This window comes from Echinops telfairi, unplaced genomic scaffold (assembly GCF_000313985.2).
Source record: "Echinops telfairi isolate 266 unplaced genomic scaffold, ASM31398v2 ScPeMD7_3533;HRSCAF=4204_0, whole genome shotgun sequence".
NCBI classification, from domain to species: domain Eukaryota; kingdom Metazoa; phylum Chordata; class Mammalia; order Afrosoricida; family Tenrecidae; genus Echinops; species Echinops telfairi.
Window position 1 is genome coordinate 68,887,072 of NW_022107431.1, and position 12,193 is coordinate 68,899,264.

Below are 12,193 nucleotides of genomic sequence, written 5' to 3' on the forward strand. Positions count from 1 at the left end.
CTCGAAATCCCCCATGATGTGATCTAACAGTGTAGTCATTTCCATAATACAATCTGTTATGAGTTGCCAATCAGTTGTAAGAAGATCGATGTTGAATATAACACCCTTACGTAGATCCCAGCCCTGTTACAATAAACTGAAAGAACATGTTCTTAGAGGTGCGATCTGCTTTCAATGTAACCAGACTCTGTGGTAAAGTTTGTTGTGTGTTGTGGTTATGCATTGGGCTGCCAGCAGCCCTCCGTTCTAAACCATGAGCCAGATCTGCCGAAGGAAGAGGAGGCTTTCTACTCCCATAAAGGGTTACAGTGTTGGAGATTCACAGGGGCAGTGCAACCTGTCCGATAGGGTCTCCATGAGTTGGAATTGACTCAATGGCAATGAGGTTTTTATTTACTTTTTATCGTCCATCTGGTTAGATGTTGGAAGATGAGCTCTCTAGGTTGGAAGAGTTTCAAAATAAACAGTGGCTGGGCGCAAGTATACCAACAATGGTGAAGACGGTACAGGACCATGAAACATTTGTTCTACAATACATGGGATTATTATGAATCAGAATTACATGTGTGTCAAGTGAAAACAGCAGAAATAACAGTTCTTCACATACATATCCCACGTTAAATATGGACACTTGCAAACAGAAATTGACACACATACATAAACATCATTTTTTTGGTATCTTTATGGCTTTTTGTTAATGTGAAATAGCCTCTCTGTCAAAATTATATATGTATTTTTATGAGGGAGTAAAAATACAGAAAGTCATAAGATCAGTATAACAAATAATCAAGATTTTATAAATTAAATATAAAACTGCTAATAGCACATTATTTTAGCATTAATCGAAAATAAGAATGCTATAGAACCAAATGTATACACGGTATGATCATATTTTTTGTTTAAGACATATGATTGTTATGTCCATTTTCTATAGCTTAAAATGAGGATGAATTATGCAGCAACTTGTTTGGGTCTATGGGTTGGAAATTTTAAGATGAAATTGTCTTCCTTGCTCTTTGTTTTATTTGGAACATTGGAAGGAAAATGCACGATTGTCATTTATAGAACTAAATTTTTCTAAGGAGTACAAGAAAAAATTGTTTTTACTTTTATTACCATATAGACTACACAAACAGATATATAAAGATCAAACTGGCTGGTTGTCTTTGCTTTATTTCTGCTCATGACAATCACATGTAGAGGGGGACTGCTCCAGGGATGTCTAAGCCATGACCTGTTGGACGTCCATGGCCAGGCTTTTTGCAGCAAACATACTCTCGGAAAAGTAATGTTGATGGTGAAGACTAGGAAGAACGGACAAAGAGTAGTAGACACACATAAAACTAGAACCTCATTTACAGTCAGTTATCATTATAAATGAGGGGAGACATTACATGCTTGGAGTCAGGCAAGCACACTGATAAATGAAGACATCAACCACAGAGCCAAAAATTAAACAAAAGCAGTAAACCTTTTAATTAAATACAGGTTGAGGTTGTCACACAGAAAAGATGATAGATGAGGTTAACGATAAAAGACAACTCTGAAAGGTGAGATATGCTGAGATTTGAGTAAGATCTTTCTTAAGCAAAAGTGTGTTCAGGCTATCATTTGTGAGGGTTGCTGGCGGAGTTCATGATGTGCTTACACAGTACTTGTATGTCAGACAGAAGAGAATTATATTGATGGTCCTTACTCCTGATGTTCAGCAGTGCTAATAGAGGGGGCATATTCCCATCCAAGTGACTGACAGTAAATGGGCCATGGGCCATGGTTCATACTTATTGAGCTAACACTAGCTGACAGCTACACTTTGGAGGTCAGCCAAAGAAATTAAGGAAAGGGGGCATTACATGGCTTTCTTTTCCCTAAAACAATCTAATAGAATGCAGACCTTGAGGAGAGACTGTTTTTACCATTTGTAGTTGAGAACCGCTTCCAGCAAGTTGAGGACTGTTTCCAGGATGACAAAGTGGGGAGGAAGCACACAGAGCTTTCTACAGTAACTGAAAACACAGTCTTTTGCAGATTGGTTGATGAACCTGCCTATAAGAAGTGTCTTCACAGAACTTTTGTGGTCACTCCTAGAATATTAAAGGTTGTAAGATGGGTGTGAGACTAAAGTAATCCAAGCATTGCAAAACAAACCATGCTCTGTTTGTTTTAAATATCCCATTATTCAGTCAATTCAGTTAAAGTATATTATGTAACACGTCATTGTTGGGAAATATTATGTGCTAACAGCTTTCACAGCGGGAATGTGCTTTGAGAGAGATTCAAAAGATTTAAGCTTTATTATTCATGGAGGATCCCTTGATAAAATCTGAGAATGTGTATTTCAAAGCAAAATGAAAGATATTATTTCTGATGGAGTGAAACAGAAACATATTTTTGCGTCATCTGATGTCATTATAAATATGAACTTTGGCCACTAAGTCTGAGCTCATCTGAGCCACGGCCTGTTTTCAGATTTCCTCCCAGTGTCTCTCCTTGAGCCATGGCGCCTTCCTGTTGACCCTCCTTTTAGTGTCTACGCTGTGATTTGTGAGTCCCCTCTTCCATGGTGCTACTCCATCTTTTCAATCAGAACTGACCAACACCTTAATCAGCATCACTTCTGTGTTTTTACAGAGGTTGTACCTATTCAGATGCCATTTGTTCATTTTTTTCTAGAACATTTATTCTTGCTACAAAGAGTTTCTAAGCCCATTTCTATGACGGGAGCTCCACTCAATGCTAGAGTTACATTGAACCATAGTGTGCCTGAGCTACTCTCAAGGGTAATTATTGCAGATTGGGGACAGAGATATGAAGATTCACACCCCGTGATGAGTGCTGTCAGACACTGAGACTGCGCACAGGAGAACAGCACTATGTCAGCCCAGAGGGTGAAACCAGAAAGCCTTCACGTGAAGCAACAAAATGACAGTCCTGTGTTTTGAAGTTTAGAAAATCTCTGTTCATGAAAGACGTTATATAAGAAGCAGGTCTGCCAGGATAATACAGCAAACAATTCCACGAGAGTGTACCTAGGCTGAGTGGATATAGAAATGTGTGGAACAACAAGTGGTTTTGTATAACTGCGGCATAAAAATATGTTAATTAAAAAGTAACAAAATCTCCATTTGGAGAGATAGACAAAAATTGGATCATAAAGAGAAAGAAAGAAAAATAAAAGGTATTCCAAATGGTGGGTAGCTCATCCTAAAGGGTATCGTGAGCCAGTTAGCTTAAGTAGGAAACTGATTAGACCAATTTTGAGTTCTAGAAAGATGAATATGTTGACACATTAGAGAATGATATCAAACAGTAGGCTGGGGACAGCAGAGATGATTGAAGAAAATTTTAGACCAAAATAAATATGGGACTTGAACTAAGGCTATAGAGGAAGATAGAAAGAAATAGATTGATTTAAGATTTATGAAAGATATAGTATAGGTGGTATTTATTAAATAATTGGATGTGAATTAGGAAGGAGCGTTTCAAGGGAGATTCTTGGGTTTATTGTTGGAACAGCAGGTTGATAACCAGGCGTTCGTTAATATTAGAAATTCGAGGAAGAAGTGGCAGCAGAAGAGAGAGAAGCAGCAATGTTGACACTGAATGAAGGTGGGGAAGAAAAAATAACCCACCTGATTTCTGATTTCAACTTACTGACTTGCAAAATATAAATAATCAGTAGTAGCCAAATATGACATCTCTGGAGATGAGAAGGCTAAGAAAAACTAGAGAAAGTGAAGCGAACACGCAGAATAAAGCACTGGGCATAGCACATGCCAGCCAGGGAGAGCTGCTCGTAATAGAAGAGGTTGAAGGATGAAGCTGCGGCTTTTGGGGGTTGAAGGGAGAAGAGTTCATGAAAGAGATCAAACATTTTCTGTGTTTTGGGTTTGTGTTGTTTTGTTTGGTTTTTCTTTGTCATATTAGGGTGTGTCTCAGAGGTGCTCTGTCCTTGGGTTTCACTCTTGAAGTTGTGTTAGATGCTTTTCTGTTTCTCCATATATGAAACCCAGGATTGGTGAACTTCAAAGGACAGCAAGTAGAATGAGCGTTCCAGGGGGAGGTGGGTGGCATGGCGGCGGTGGGGTTAGAGGGAGTCCATGTCGAGAAAGAGTGTCTGGAAACTGATTGTGGTAACAATGGCACAGTTCTACTTGACATGACTTGACTATGGAATCACTTGTTATTATATATTAAATCTCAATTAATAATAAGAAAGCGTAAACAAATGAGGATAGTAGAGAAAAAGGAGGGAAAAAAGAGTAAGAAGGTATGATGTTTGGGTAGAATAAAACAGAAATCAAATGATGAGAGGTCTCACGATCAAAGAGAACACAAGAAATATTAAAGGTGGAAAGCATCAGATTGTTTTAAAATTATGGAAGTTTGTGTAACCAAAATAATTTCAGTGAAGACATGGAAATGGAAAAGAGTCTTTGTGGTGAATCATGAATAAAATAGTGTGGGTAAAGAAACTCCTTGTAGATTCATTTTTGAAATGCTTTAAGGGAAAGTAGAAAGCATTTATTTTAATGGCTGTCATTAGATTTCTCTGAATTGGGGTATCCAGGTCCTCTGTTGGGTGCTTTAGTGGGTGGGGACAGAAGAGGGAGCATGTCATTTTGGGAGATTCACAGACCAATCAATGATCTCTGGCCTAAAAGTTGGGAAATCAATGTTCTTCTCCAAATCCTTGTTAATAATAGTAATACATGCCTCAAAAAGTTTTCATTATTGTTGTTAGGCACACTCTCATCGGTTAGTACTTACAGAGATTCTTTGTGCACCAGAACAGGAAGAGCTTTTATGTTAAATTATGTCATTGAGGGCCTTTGTCTTTTTTCTCTGACCGTCTACTTTATCAATGGGCTCTGGTGGTCACGTTGTTTTGGTTCTTTGGGCTGCAAACCACAAATTTAGTCGTATCACTCCACCAGACCCTTCCAGGGGAAAGTGCAGCGTCCTGTGCCTGTAAGGTTTAACAGACATCAAAACCCAACAGGGCAGTCCGACTCTGTCCCCTAGCATTGCCAAGAGGAGGAATTGACTCAATGCCATTGGTTTGGGGGGTTTCTACTTTACCAAGCATAATGTGTTTCCCCAGGAAGGGACTCTCGAAAGCATGTCCAATGTAGGTGAGATAAAGTTTGGCTATTCTCACCTTTAAGGAGCATTGCGGACATACCTCTTACAAAATGGCCTGGTTGTTCTTCTGGCCGTACATGGTATGTTCATTACTCTTATCCAACAGCATAATTTGATGATATCAATTGTTCTTCAGTTTCCCTTATTCACTGTGCTTTAGTTTTCCTTACTTATTGTCTTTCATATGCATATGAACAGATTGAAAATATGTACAAGTTTTAAATGTTGATATTATTATAGTCATTATTACTTACTACTTTAAAAACTGGTATGATAAATGAAGAGTGAGTTTATAACTCTTAGCTTACATAGTTAGTTCGCTTCATTCTTACCTTCTTAAGATACTATAAGAAAATGTACTGATTTATTCAATAAACCTTTATGAAGTTTCTTTATGTGCCAGGACTGGGACTGGGTGATTTTTGTTTCATACTCTTAGTAAGAGTTTGAAAGCTTAGTTTTCATCCTATAGCATATTGATAGTAGGTGACAGATGTTGGGACATAACACGGGTCTTTCTGACAGCAAAGTTCATGGAACTCACAGTACATGCCACTTCCAAATAAAGAGGTTGCAATTACTGTAATGCCAATATTGTATGAATAATTTACTTTTTTACATGATGGGATATTATTAACATGCTCTATTAGTTAATATGGGCTCTGACATCAGGTATGTCTCCAAGAACTCAAATCCAAGTGCCCTTCGCTTCAGTTTTCTCATATATAAGAGTGAGGTAATAATAGTAACTGTCAGATGTGTTAGTTATAAAGAATAAATGCTTGACAGTATCTGCCATATGGTAAAATTTGATACATGTTAGCTAGTGATAATAGTGGTAGTAATAGTTGTAGTAGTGATGGTAACAATATCTTTGACAGTCTTAATTTTATCAAATAAATAATTAACAACACACACACAAAGCTATTTTTTAAATTTAATTTGGGTAGGACTGTCAATCAAATTCACCCACAGACAAAATCTGGCATATAAATGTCTCAGTTAGTTGAATCAAAATTGAATATTTTTCTGTAGATACTCAGGCATTCACCTGAATTAATTTATTTCTTATATGTGCACATTTTCTTTTTTTCTGAAATTACATTTTATACTTCTTATTTATATCTGAAATTGTATTAAGAATGGTTAATTATAAACTACCACTCTTTTTCTTTGTTTGATAGCCATTAAATAAATACTGGCTTTTTGTAATCTTTGTTCTTTCCTATGATGAAATTATTTACTTTTCCCCTGTGTTTAATATTCATTTCATTTCTCATGTGTTTAATCCTCCTCAATCAGTTCTATTAAAAAGGGATTATACTTTACTAAACACAACAACAAATACATTTTTAAATGTTCTTGTTTCCATTGAAATGTGATAGCTGCCTTAGGATAACTATATTTGCAGAAACGAAAATGTGAACAGAGCAGTTGAACTTTTCTAAATTTTGACCCTGACCTGTTTTTATGCTGAGTGACAACTCAGTCACTATGCATGTTATCTTGTTGAGAAAAATGAAGCTCAGATGATTTATTCAAGGAAAGGCGTGGGGCATATCTTTAGTGCATCGCCCATACAGACTATCCTCACTCTTCGTGGATTCTCTGTTCCTCAATTTGCCTACTCTTTGCAGTGTATCTTTAGCTTCAAAAGCAGTGCGTGTGTCTCTTTTCTAGTAGCTGTCAGACCGGTGCAGAGCTGCAAAACCACTGCGTCATCTGATGTGTTTGTTCCCAGGCGAGGGGAAACAAGGCACCGTGCTGCCTTCTTATTTCTGCTCTCGTGCTGTAGACAATTGGCCTTCTTATGGTCTATGGAACGCCATGTTTTTCACATTTGTGTGCTTTTTGTTGATGGTTGTGCTGCTTAAGATGGTCCCCAGGTGTAGTGTTGAAGTTCTGTCTAGTGTGCCTAAATGCAAGAAGGCAGTTGTGTGGCCTCAGAGAGAAAATATGAGTGCTAGATATACTTTTTTCAGACTCGAGTTATACTGATGTTGGCCATGTATTTGATGTTAACTAATCAAAAATATATATGATGTTTCAAACAGAAATGCATATAAAGCAAGGTTATACAATGATCAGTTGATGATGATGAACTTGCTAGATGAACTTCCTGGAATCTGTGTATCTCCCCTTAGTTCTATGTGTGATCGAGTAATCCTAATCAGTGTTTGCAGCAACTTTACAAAAAATAACTATCTCCAATAAGGAAATGCACCATAACTATCTTGGGTAGAGCTATACCCTGTGTTAGTCTGGATAGACTAGAGAAACAAATTCATAAACATGCATATGTATATAAGGGAGAGGTTTATATATGAGAGCAATTGAAAATTGAGAAAACATCCTAACCCAGTCTAGTCCAAGGCCATAAGTCTGATATTAGTCCATATGTCCCATACTGATCTATAAAGTCCTCTTCAGACTCACGAAACACATGCAGTGAAGCCAAATGCAGGATGATCACAAGCCAGTGGGTAGAAAGTCTTTGGTCCAGTGGCATTGTAAAGCATATCAGCACTGGCAGGGGTCTCTCTGTGGCTTCTCCAGCTTCTAAGGTCTGGTTGCGTCCATGTGGCTTGTCTTCTGCAATGTCTCCAAGGGAGTAACAGAGACACACACACACAGAGGTGTCTTCCACTTCCAAGGAGGAAGTACCAGATTTCCCAGACTTCTCGGGAGAAGGCTATGTACACACAGAAGTCTCTTGGCTATCTCCAGATCGACAGCCTAGATTTCACCCCTACACTCTTAGTCCTTAAACTGACACCAGATTAGGTGACTACCACATACCCTATCACCATATTTGGCATAATTTCAAGAAGTGGAAATTATAATAGGACCATGAACAATTATTAGTTTACTTAATCTGAGGACAAAACTAATCCTAAAACCAGTGTTCCTTATTCATTTACTAAGCAAACTCACAGTGTATGTGAGTGGAGATTACTTATTTAACTTCTTTGGATAGGTTTGTTCATCTTTAAAATTGGTATATTATAAAACTTAAGTAGTTATGTTCATGAGATACATTAAGATATTTGGAACTATTCAATAGGATTCATATTCAGTAAAGTGAGCCCTCTCTATTCAAAATATTTGTCTAAACTGTGAGAGTGATTTCGAACGCGCTGAGGTGTTGATGCCTTTATGGCATCCTAGGTCCTAGGTGATGCAAGTGGTTTGCTCTCAGCTACTAACTGAAAGGGTGGTGGTTGAAATCCTCCAGTGAGTTACGTGTAACATAATGAGCACTGGTGGTGTAGCTGCCTATACATTTGGCTGAAAAATCAAGGTCAAGTATTGGAGACCACCAGCTTCTCTGCTAGATAAAAATGAGACTTTCATCACTTCTTGGCCTTTTGGCTAAATCAAGTGTGAAAATGAGACTTTCTATCCAGTAAAGATTTACAGCCTGAAACCCTCAGGGCAGCGCCACCCTTTACTATAGGGTCATTATGAGTCACAATTGATTTGATTGCAGTGAGTTTTGTTTGTTAGTTTGTTTTTAATGGAAATCCTTTGTCCAGTGATGATACAAATGGTTTGTATTCAATTCCTAACTGAAAGGCTGGTCATTACATCCACCCAATGATGTCACACAGAGAGAAAAATAAAAGCAAAGTCTTGCAATCCATTCCCACATGATTGGAGCCTTTGAAAACCCATTAGCACATAATGTCCCTAGGTGCCAGAGTTAACTCAATGTCAACTGGTTTCGTTTGGAATGGAGAAACTACTCCAAAACCAAGCTCTTTGCCATCGAATTCATTCCAATTAACAGTGACTCTGCAGGACAGAATAGAACTGCGGTTGTGGCTGAGGCAGTAGGTCTCTGGGAAGAGAAAGCCTCCTCTCTCACCAGAGAAGAGGCTGGTGGTTTCAAACAGCCCAAAACATGGCCCTGGATTGAAATGGGATGCCAAGTAATGGTTGGGGCTTGAATTTACAGTAGCTCTTTTGATGTGATGGTTGATTCTGCAAGTGAGTTGATGCAATCTCTTCAAACACTTGTTCTTCTGAACTGCCACAATCAAAGATTGTCACTAAGGATTAGATTTGTCACAAATAAAAGCTGTTTTGTTGCCCCTTTTTACAGTTGGTCACTTTCCTCAACACAGCGGACTGAAGCCACTTCTAGAACCAGTGCATTTAGATACTTACATAAAAGCAAATCCAACTCACTGTCAGCGAGTCCATTCAGACTCATACTGACCTTAGAGGACAGAGTCAAATTGCTTCTGGGGTTTCCAAAACTATAACTCCTCATGAGAGTGGAGAGCCATATCTTTATCTCATAGAGAGCGTAGTGGTTTTGAACTGCTGACCTTGTGATTTGCAGTCCAATGTAACACACACTGCCACCAGGGCTCCAATTAGTTCCACAGAAAATAAAAATACCATTCAACTTCCTTGATTTATTAAAAAAAAGTCCAATGCATTTCCAATTTTACATATTTATGTTCCTTGTTGGTGAGGGGTATTTACAACTGAAAGTGAGGAATACATCGCTGTCCTTTCCCTGTCAGCTGTCCTGAGAGCTGAGCATGCTACCTTGGCCATCAATCCTCAGGGCTTTTTGTATTTGTGGGGTCTAGTTCCAGAGGCATACACACTTCACAATGTTTTAGAGAAAATGTCCTGGATGCTTTTTTAAGCCTGTCCAAAATGGATTTTTTTTCCAAATGTTCTTTCTAATTTTTAACTGAATATTATGCTTATTTATTTTGAAAATAAGATGTCCTAAGTGTATTTATTATTGGCTAAAAAGACAGCTTCATGCATTGGTAATATAGGCATGCTGCAATTGGTTAATTACAGAGAAACACCTGGAGGTCCTGCTGCTTCTAATTGTCACTGTCCCATGGTAGCTGATAGCTATATACACAACGATGAAGCGGCCATCCCTTTAAATGAGGCTAACCGTGGAATCCTAAAGTAAAGGCATTCATTAGCCATCTGTCCAAGGTGAGCTATGGCCAGCTCCATTATGGTATGAAAAAAAAGCTCATATTTGGGTCAATATTCTTCTTCTTCAAAAACCCCTGTCACAACCGATATGGATATATACAATGATTTTTGTGCCAGAAATGTCTAATTTTGAATTGTAACAAGTATACATCAATTACAAAGCTCTAAGGAAGTGAAATTTTGGTGTAAAAAATAGTTTTGTATTGTAAGTTGAAGGAAAATGGTTTCCGCTGAACAACTCAGATACATTTTATCTTGTGACATCGATTACAGTCCCCACAATGGAACGGTACTGTCCCCCTTCCTCCCTTTGCTGACTATGTCTATCTGTCTTACTTTCCCATCCAGTCTTGTCTTCTAAGCTTTGTCTGTGTGCAGATGCTATCCTCTTGGTCTTATTCGGTCAATTGTTTCAGACACTCCTCCATTGTGTTAGTGCACACCCAAAGGTTTCAAGTTGAACCATTGGATGCGTTCAGTTCCAGGCGCAGAGAGTTATACGTCTCTTCCAGCCCAGTGGGCCTGCTACATGTTAAGATTTTGAATGTCTTTCCATGTATGCCATGTTCTATCCAGCACCCTCTTCTGTGATCCTTCTCAGAGTGGTTAGCAGTGATAGCCAGGCATCATCTAGTTCTTTAATTTTCTGTTTCATGGAGACTGAGGTTCACATGGTTTGTTATTCCATTGGGTTAACTGTTTTCAGAGGAAACAAATATTTAAATCGAGAGAAGCAAAATTAGCTTTCTAGGTATGAGGAATAATAAAAAGAAGATTGAACAAAAATCACCATAATATAAAGGATTTAAAATCATATTCATTACTATTAAACTACACAATGAAATTATTGATCAACTGTATAAAGTACCAATTCTGTACTTATTGATGCTAAAGCACAATTTAGCTACTCCAAAAGAATCAAGCAGAATAAACATGTGTTAAGTCTTCTGCTGTAAAAGATTTTTCTTTAAAATTCCACCTCTAAAGCTAGCCATTTGAATAATAGCTTTGCTGTAAGATCATCATGCCCTGAGGAAACATATAATCTATTGCATCCTTAACAAATATTCAGTGAATTACCTAAATGACTATTCCTTAAGTGCTGAGATATTCTTTAAAATGTTATTAAAGGAAAATAACAACTTTTATATTTAGCTCATACGTTTTTGTGAATATGTTGTAAAGTCAATTCCAATACATAGCAGCCCCATGTGCACCAGAACAGAGCACTGCTCAGTCCTGCACCATCCCAACAATTATGCTGACGTTTGACACGTTGTTGTAGCCGCTGTGCCAATCCTGCTCCGCTAGGGCTTCCCTCTTTCTTGCTGCCCATCCACTTTATCAAACATGACGTCTTTCTCCAGGGAGTAGTTCTGCTAATAGCACGCCCAAAGTGTGAGAGACAAATCTCCTTATCCACACCACTAAGGAGCATTCTGACTGTACCTTTCCCAAGCCCGACCTGTTCATTCTTTGAGCTGTCCATGGTGCTTTCAATATCCCACATCAACACGGCAGTTCCAATGCATCAATTCTTCGTCATCTGTTCCTTGGTCAAGGTCCTACTTCCACATGTATATGAGGCAATTGAAAAGACCATGGTGTGGGTCAAGCTTACCTTAGCCCCTAAAGTAACATTCTTGCTTTTCAACTCTTTAAAGAGGTTTTGTGCAGCATTGTGCTGTTTTCAGGAGTGTTGACTGTAGATTCAAGCAAGATAAAATAATTGACAACTTCTATCTTTTTTTGAAAATCATGTTGTTACCTATTGGTCTAGTTGTGAGGATTTTTTTTATTTTACAATGAATTGTAATCCATTCTGAAGCCTACAACCCTTGATCTTTACTAGCAAGCCCTTCAAGTCCTTCTCTCTTTCAGCAAGCAAGATTGTGTCATCTGCACATCACAGGATGTTAATAAACCTTCTCCAATCTCGGTTCGGTGCCACATTCATACAGACCAGTTCTCTGATGACAGGCTCAGCAAACAGGCTAGATAAGTATGGTGAGAGACTACAATCCTCACCAAAATCCTGTCTTGAACCATGTAGTGTTTCCTTGCTCTTTTC